This window comes from Mobula hypostoma, chromosome 8, assembly GCF_963921235.1.
Source record: "Mobula hypostoma chromosome 8, sMobHyp1.1, whole genome shotgun sequence".
NCBI lineage: Eukaryota > Metazoa > Chordata > Chondrichthyes > Myliobatiformes > Myliobatidae > Mobula > Mobula hypostoma.
In genome coordinates this window covers 107026150-107034599 of record NC_086104.1, presented here as the reverse complement: position 1 = coordinate 107034599, position 8450 = coordinate 107026150, and positions in this window count along the sequence as shown.

The window sequence follows — 8450 nt, the reverse complement described above, 5'->3', positions numbered from 1 at the left end:
ATATGTTGGACCCAGAGGCTGGTGAGGTGGGAGGTGAGGACCAGGGGAACCCTATTCCTAGTGGGGTGGCGGGAGGATGGAGTGAGAGCAGATGTGCGTGAAATGGGGGAGATGTGTTTGAGAGCAGAGTTGATGGTGGAGGAAGGGAAGCCCCTTTCTTTAAAAAAGGAAGACATCTCCCTCATCCTGGAATGAAAAGCCTCATCCTGAGAGCAGATGCAGCAGAGACGGAGGAATTGTGAGAAGGGGATGGCATTTTTGCAAGAGACAGGGTGAGAAGAGGAATAGTCCAGATAGCTGTGAGAGTCTGTAGGCTTATAGTAGACATCAGTAGATAAGCTGTCTCCAGAGATAGAGACAAAAAGATCTCGAAAGGAGAAGGAGGTGTTGGAAATGGACCAGGTAAACTTGAGGGCAGGGTGAAAGTTGGAGGCAAAGTTAATGAAGTCAACGAGGTCAGCATGCGTGCAGGAAGCAGCGCCAATGCAGTCGTCGATGTAGCGAAGGAAAAGTGGGGGACAGATACCAGAATAGGCACGGAACATAGATTGTTCCACAAAGCCAACAAAAAGGCAGGCATAGCTAGACCTTTAGTTTGGAGGAAGTGGGAGGAGCCAAAGGAAAAATTAATAAGAGTAAGGACTAATTCCGCTGGACGGAGCAGAGTGGTGGTAGAGGGGAACTGATTAGGTCTGGAATCCAAAAAGAAGCGGAGAGCTTTGAGACCTTCCTGATGGGGGATGGAAGTATATAGGGACTGGACATCCATGGTGAAAATAAAGCGGTGGGGGCCAGGGAATTTAAAATCATCGAAAAGTTTAAGAGCGTGAGAAGTGTCACAAACATAGGTAGAAAGGGATTGAACAAGGGGGGGATAAAACCGTGTCGAGTTATGCAGAAATGAGTTCGGTGGGGCAGGAGCAAGCTGAGACAATAGGTCTGCCAGGACAGGCAGGTTTGTGGATCTTGGGTAGGAGGTAGAAACGGGAAGTGCGAGGTGTGGGAACTATAAGGTTGGTAGCAGTGGATGGGAGATCCCCTGAGCGGATAAAGTCGGTGATGGTGTGGGAGACAATGGCCTGGTGCTCCTTAGTGGGGTCACGATCGAGGGGTAAATAAGAGGAGGTATCTGCGAGTTGTCACTGTGCCTTGGCAATGTAGAGTTTCCTTTGGCTCCTCCCACTTCCTCCAAACTAAAGGTGTAGCTATGGGCACCCGTATGGGTCCTAGCTATGCCTGCCTTTTTGTTGGCTTTGTGGAACAATCTATGTTCCGTACCTATTCTGGTATCTGTCCCCAACTTTTCCTTCGCTACATCGACGACTGCATTAGCGCTGCTTCCTGCACGCATGCTGACCTCGTTGACTTCATTAACTTTGCCTCCAACTTTCACCCTGCCCTCAAGTTTACCTGGTCCATTTCTGACACCTCCCTCTCCTTTCGAGATCTTTCTGTCTCTATCTCTGGAGACAGCTTATCTACTGATGTCTACTATAAGCCTACAGACTCTCACAGCTATCTGGACTATTCCTCTTCTCACCCTGTCTCTTGCAAAAATGCCATCCCCTTCTCGCAATTCCTCCGTCTCCGCCGCATCTGCTCTCAGGATGAGGCTTTTCATTCCAGGACAAGGGAGATGTCCTCATTTTGTAAAGAAAGGGGCTTGCCTTCCTCCACCATCAACTCTGCTCTCAAGCGCATCTCCCCCATTTCACGCACATCTGCTCTCACTCCATCCTCCCGCCACCCCACTAGGAATAGGGTTCCCCTGATCCTCACCTACCACCCCACCAGCCTCCGGGTCCAACATATTATGCTCCGTAACTTCCACCACCTCCAACGGGATCCCACCACTAAACACATCTTTCCCTCCCCTCCCCCTACTTTCCACAGGGATCGCTCCCTACGCGACTCCCTTGTCCGTTCGTTCCCCCCATCCCTCCCCACTGATCTCCTTCCTGGTACTTATCCTTGTAAGCGGAACAAGTGCTACACATGCCCTTACACTTCCTCCCTTACCACCATTCAGAGCCCCAGACAGTCCTTCCAGGTGAGGTGACACTTCACCTGTGAGTCGGCTGGGGTGATATGCTGCATCCGGTGCTCCTGATATGGCCTTCTATGTATTGGCGAGACCCAACGCAGACTGGGAGATCGTTTTGCTGAACACCTACGCTCTGTCCGCCAGAGAAAGCAGGATCTCCCAGTGGCCACACATTTTAATTCCACGTCCCATTCCCATTCCGATATATCTATCCACGGCCTCCTCTACTGTAAAGATGAAGCCACACTCAGGTTGGAGGAACAACACCTTATATTCCGTCTGGGTAGCCTCCAATTTGATGGCATGAACATAGACTTCTCTAACTTCCGCTAATGCCCCACCTCCCCCTCGTACCCCATCCGTTATTTATTTATATACACACATTCTTTCTCCCTCTCTCCTTTTTCTCCCTCTGTCCCTCTGACTATACCCCTTGCCCATCCTCTGGGTTCCCCCCCCCTTTTCCTTCTCCCTGGGCCTCCTGTCCCATGATCCTCTCATATCCCCTTTTGCCAATCACCTGTCCAGCTCTTGGCTCCATCCCTCCCCCTCCTGTCTTCTCCTATCATTTTGGATCTCCCCCTCCCCCTCCCACTTTCAAATTTCTTACTAACTCTTCCTTCAGTTAGTCCTGATGAAGGGTCTCGGCCCGAAACGTCGACTGCACCTCTTCCTCGAGATGCTGCCTGGCCTGCTGCGTTCACCAGCAACTTTGATGTGTGTTAAGAGAAATTCTTCATCGCCAACACACACACAAAATACTGAAGGCATCTGTGGAAAAGAGTGAACAGTTGACATTTTCTGCCAAGACTCTTCATCAGGACTGGAAAGGAAGGGGAGAAGTCAAAATGAGGAGGGGAGGAAGAAGTACAAGGTGATAGATGAAACTTGGTGGGGTGAAGTAAAGAGCTGGGAAGCTGATGGTGATAGAAAGAGTTGAAGAAGGGAAATTTGATAGGAGAGGATTGTAGGCCAAGGCAGAAAGGGAAGGGGGAGGAGCAGCAGAGTGGGGTGATGGGCAGGTAAGAAGATAAGGTGAGAGAGGAAAATGGGAATGATGAAGGAGAGGGGGGGGGCAATTACCAGAAGTTCAAGAAATCAAGAAATGTGTTGGCACGTGGCCAAGCAGTTAAGGCGTCGGTCTAGTGATCTAAAGGTCGCTAGTTTGAGCCTTGGCTGAGGCAGCGTGTTGTGACCTTCAGCAAGGCACTTAACCGCACATTGCTCTGCAACGATACTGGTGCCAAGCTGTATGGGTCCTAATGCCCTTCCCTTGGACAACATCAGTGGTGTGGAGAGGGGAGACTTGCAGCATGGGCAACTGCCGGTCTTCCATACAACCTTGCCCAGGCCTGCACCCTGGAAACCTTCCAAGGCACAAATCTATGGTCTCACGAGACTAACAGATGCCTATAAGAAATCAATGTTCATTCCATCAGGTTGGAAGCTATCCAGATGGAATATAAGATGTTGCTCCTCCAACCTCAGTGTGGCCTCGTCGTGGCAGAATAAGAGGGAATGGGAATGGGAGCAGAATTGAAATGGGGGTCCACCGGGAGATCCCACATTTTGCGGCAAATGGAGCAAAGATGCTCGACAAAGTAGTCTCTCAATCTTTGTCAGGTCTCACCAATATTCAGCAGACCACACTGGGAGCACTGAATACAGTAGATGACCCCTATGAACTCACAGGTAAAGTATAACCTCACCTGGAAGGACTGTTTGGGGCCTTGAATGGTAGTGAGGAATGAGGAGTAGGGGCGAGGGTGACATTGTTTCACTAGCAAGGATAAGTGCCAGGAGGGAGATGAGTGGGGAGGGACGAATGGACAAGGGAGTCGCGTAGGGAGCGATCCCTGCAGAAAGTGGGGGGGAGGGAAAGATGTGTTTGGGGGTGGGATCACTTTGCAGTTGGCGGAAGTTCCAGAGAATTATGTGTTGGACTCGGAGTCTGGTGGGGTGGTAGGTAAGGACAAGAGGAACCCTATCCCTGGTGTGGTGGTGGGAGGATGGGGTGAGGGCTGGCGTGCGTGAAATAGAAGAGATGCAGGGTGAGGGCAGTATTGATGGTGGAAGAAGGGAAGCTCCTTCCTTTGAAGAAGGAAGACACCTCAGTCGTTCTGGAATGAAATGACTGAGGTGTCACCTCATCCTGAGAATAGATGCAGCGAAGAAATTCTTCATTTCCCTTGATTTATTCAAAACTTAATCTTCCTAATTGTTGATATCCTAGCAAGAGGAAAGATAATCTCAGCATTAACCCTGTCAGTCCCACATGGAATATTTTACATTTCAGTAAGTTTACATCTTCTAACTTCCGACAAGCATCAGGTTCGACATCTCTTTGTAAAGGTTTTACGGAAAAGGTTCAATCATTTATGTCAGTAATCAACCTCCTCTGCATTACCCTGTATTCAAGAAGAACCCTCCTTAACTAATAGAGTACACAACTGCATGCAGTCCTCTGGGAGTTGTTTCCACAACACCTTGAAATTTTCCATCAAATCTTCACCACTTTTATATCGCAACCTCCTGCAATAAAGAACAACATTCCCTTATGATTTACTACATGTACATTTTAATGTCACCCAACTTCACCCCCATCACTGAACCATTTGCACAACCTACGGACTCACTTCCTAAGGATTCTTCCTCTCATGTTCTCAATATTTATTGCCTATTTATTTATTTTTTTCTTTTGTGTGTGCACAGTCTGTTGCCTTTTGCACATTGATTATGGTTCTTGGATGCACTGAGTATGCCCGCAAGAAAGTGAATCTCAGGGTTGTATGAGGTGAAAATATGTGCTTTGATAATAAGGTTACTTTGAACCTTGTTGATGTTGTTCGTGTCATGCACTCAGCCAACTCCATACCCGCTAATGTTATCCACATCCTTTGCAGGTTCCCTATCTTCTCCTCACACTAACTGAGAATCAATAGCAAATTTGGCTATTGTATGCATGGCATCTTCAACCTAACCATAATTAGTTGAGGCTCCAATATTAATCCCTGCAGCACCCAGTTGCTGAAGGCTAAGTTGGAAATAGCTCACTTATCCAAAAGCAACACGCACAAGATGCTGGAGGAACTCAGCAGGTCAGGCAGTGTCTATGGAAATGAATCAAGAGTCAATGTTTTGGCCTGAGACTCTTCATCAGGTCTGGAAAGGAAGGGGTAAGGTGACAGAGTAAAGGATGGAGGGAGGGGAAGGAGTACAAGCTGGTAGGTAACAGGTGAGACCAGGTTAGGGAGAGGGAAGGTGGGCAGGTGAATTAAGAAGCTAGAAGGTGACAGGTGGGAGAGGTAGAAGGCTGAAGAATGAGTCTAATCTGCTCTGTCTCACTCAGCCTATCCTAATAAAAGAGCTCTCTGATCCAGACGGCATCCTGGCAAGCCTCTTCTGCACAGGCTTTAAAGGATATGGAACACATGAGTGCGTATGGAGCATCAGAGGGAAATGTGAGATCATCCATTCTGGAAGGGAGGGTGAGGAAACAAATTCTTATTGGAATGGAGTGAGATTGGAATGTGTCAGATTCAGATCAGTTATTGTCCTACACACGAGGATGCCGTGACATTTCTTGCTCACAGAGTAAACAGTGTGCTAAACAACAGAGTGGTGCAAATAGAATAAATAGTGTGAACGCAAGAAACCTGAGCATCTGAGTGCACGAAACTAACCGAACTAGTATATACTGTACCTTTAGTAAATCATGTTGGCATTGAATGCGCGGGGTTGGTGACTATTCTCTGCTCCTGAGGACCTGTCTATCCCATACATTTGTGATTCCAGCCTATTACCCTACCATTAGATACTTTGTCCATTCCTTCCCAGCACCCTCAGACATTTGACCTTAACCGCATTCTACTTAAATACTGCTCATCTCTTTGCTTTTGACGAAGTGCAGTCAATGTGAAATGTGGGGACAAATGAACTGAAATGGAAAGTTACATTTGGCAGTTTCAGGAAACTGACTCCAACCCATCGATTTCTGAATGTTACCAGCATATTTATTTCAGTGTGACTAGCCGCAAAGAAATGGGTTAAGTGATGTGAATACTTCGGTGAGTGAATTCCACAACATTTTAACTGACATTTAGATTTGAAAATGTATGTAAGGACTTTATAAATCTTGTCACCGAAGCCAAGAATAGACCAAAATACAGCTCAAGTTCTCTCTAAAAGCCTGCCCACGGTACTCACAGTTTCCATCTGATGTTCCACGTTTGCTCAGAGCGGTAGTTGTACAGAGAGGTGCTCAGGATGAGGAAGGGGTGTTCAAGGGAGCTGCCTGTCATTAGCCCTGGGTGAATGATTAGGATGTGGTGTGGAGGGATTTGCATAGAGGAAGAGAGTAATGAGAAGGTGATATACCCTGTCACACAAGTTGGCGGCTCAGGACAAGGGCAAACGCAGCCCACTAGCCACCACACCTCATCAGGACTCAGCTCAGTGCCCTGAGCTACACCACCTCCAGATTGTCCCAGATCCACCAAAGACAACAGACAACAGGTGCAGGAGTAGGCTATTCAGCCCTTCGAGCCAGCACTACCATTCACTGTGATCATGGCTGATCATCCACAATCAGTATCCAGTTCCTGCCTTCTCTCCATATCCCTTCACTCAGCTATCTTTAAGAGCTCTACCTAACTCTTTTTTGAAAGGATCCAGAGAATTGGCCTCCACTGCCTTCTGAGGCAGAGCATTCCACAGAGCCACAACCCTCTGTGTGAAAAACTTTTTCCTTAACTCCGTTCTAAATTGTCTACCCCTTATTCTTAAACTGTGGCCTCTGGTTCTGGACTCCCCCAACATCGGGACATGTTTCCTGCCTCTAGCGTGTCCAATCCCTTAATAATCTTATATGTTTCAATCAGTTCCCCTCTCATCCTTCTAAATTCCAGTGTATACAAGCCCAGTCGCTCCAATCTTTCAACATATGACAGTCCTGCCATACCAGGAATTAACCTCGTGAACCTATGCTGCACTCTCTCAATAGCTAGAATGTCCTTCCTCAAATTTGGGGACCAAAACTGTACACAATACTCCAGGTGTGGTCTCACCAAGGCCCTGTACAACTGCAGAAGGACCTCTTTGCTCCTATACTCAATTGCCCTTGTTATGAAGGCCAGCATGCCATTAGCTTTCTTCACTGCCTGCTGTACCTGCATGCTTACTTTCAGTGACTGATGAACAAGGACACCTAGATCTCATTGTACTTCCCCTTTTCCTAACTTGACACCATTCAGATAGTAATCTGCCTTCCTGTTCTTGCTACCAAAGTGGATAACCTCACATTTATCCACATTAAACTGCATCTGCCATGCATCTGCCCACTCACCCAGCCTGTCCAAGTCAGCCTGCATTTTCATAACATCCTCCTCACATTTCACACTGCCACCCAACTTTGTGTCATCTGCAAATTTGCTAATGTTACTCTTAATCCCTTCATCTAAATCATTAACGTATATTGTAAATAGCTGCGGTCCCAGCACCGAGCCTTGCGGTACCCCACTATTCACTGCCTGCCATCTGAAAAGGACCCTTTCTCATTTAGTCTCTTCTAAATGAGAAATTGGGGCCAGCCACCGCGCGTTGTCTCTCACAATGCCACTCAGCTTGTGCTTGTGTCTCAAGCTGGCTTCCTGCAGGCCTGGAGGACGGGCTGTACTCGCGACGGTCCACACATCCCCAGATCGGTAACTGTAACTGCAAACGCAAGGGGACCCAAAACCATCAACGTTCCGCCGACGTGCAGTTGCAAGGTTTATTCAGCTACCTACCGGATCTCAGGGGAGCCATTGTAATGCTTTTTCTTTTTCAGCAGTAGGCCTTGGTCTCAGACTTGCCTGGGGTTAGGCCTGGAAGTCATGGCCTGGAAATCATTCAAATGTGGCTGGTGATAGTTGTGAGAGACTTACAAACAGTAGCATGGTAGTCACATGAGAACTAAGTATTCCATAAAGCATCTGAGCTGCAGAAGGTTCAAAGTTCAAAGTAGGTACAGTACACCATATACAACCTTGAGATTCATTTTCTTGCAGGCACCCACAGGAAAATAATGAAATGCGATAGAATCCATGAAGAACCACACACAAAGAAAGGCAACATCCCTGAATGTGAGTCATTTCAGGTTGTGGTCATTTCAGAGCTGAGGTGAGTGAGTTATCCACGTCGGTCCAGGAGCCCGATGGTTGTGGGGCAACAAATACTCCTGAACCTGGTGGGCGTGGGACCCAAGTCTCCTGCACCTCCCACCCAATGGCAGAAATGAGAAGAGAGGGAGATTGGTCAAGCGCTGGGACATGGGATGGGCTTGGGTTGGCGATCTTGGTTGGCATGGAGTAGTGGGGCTGAACACTCGTTCGTTTCCCACTCTCGGGCCTCAATGCTATAATTTGGC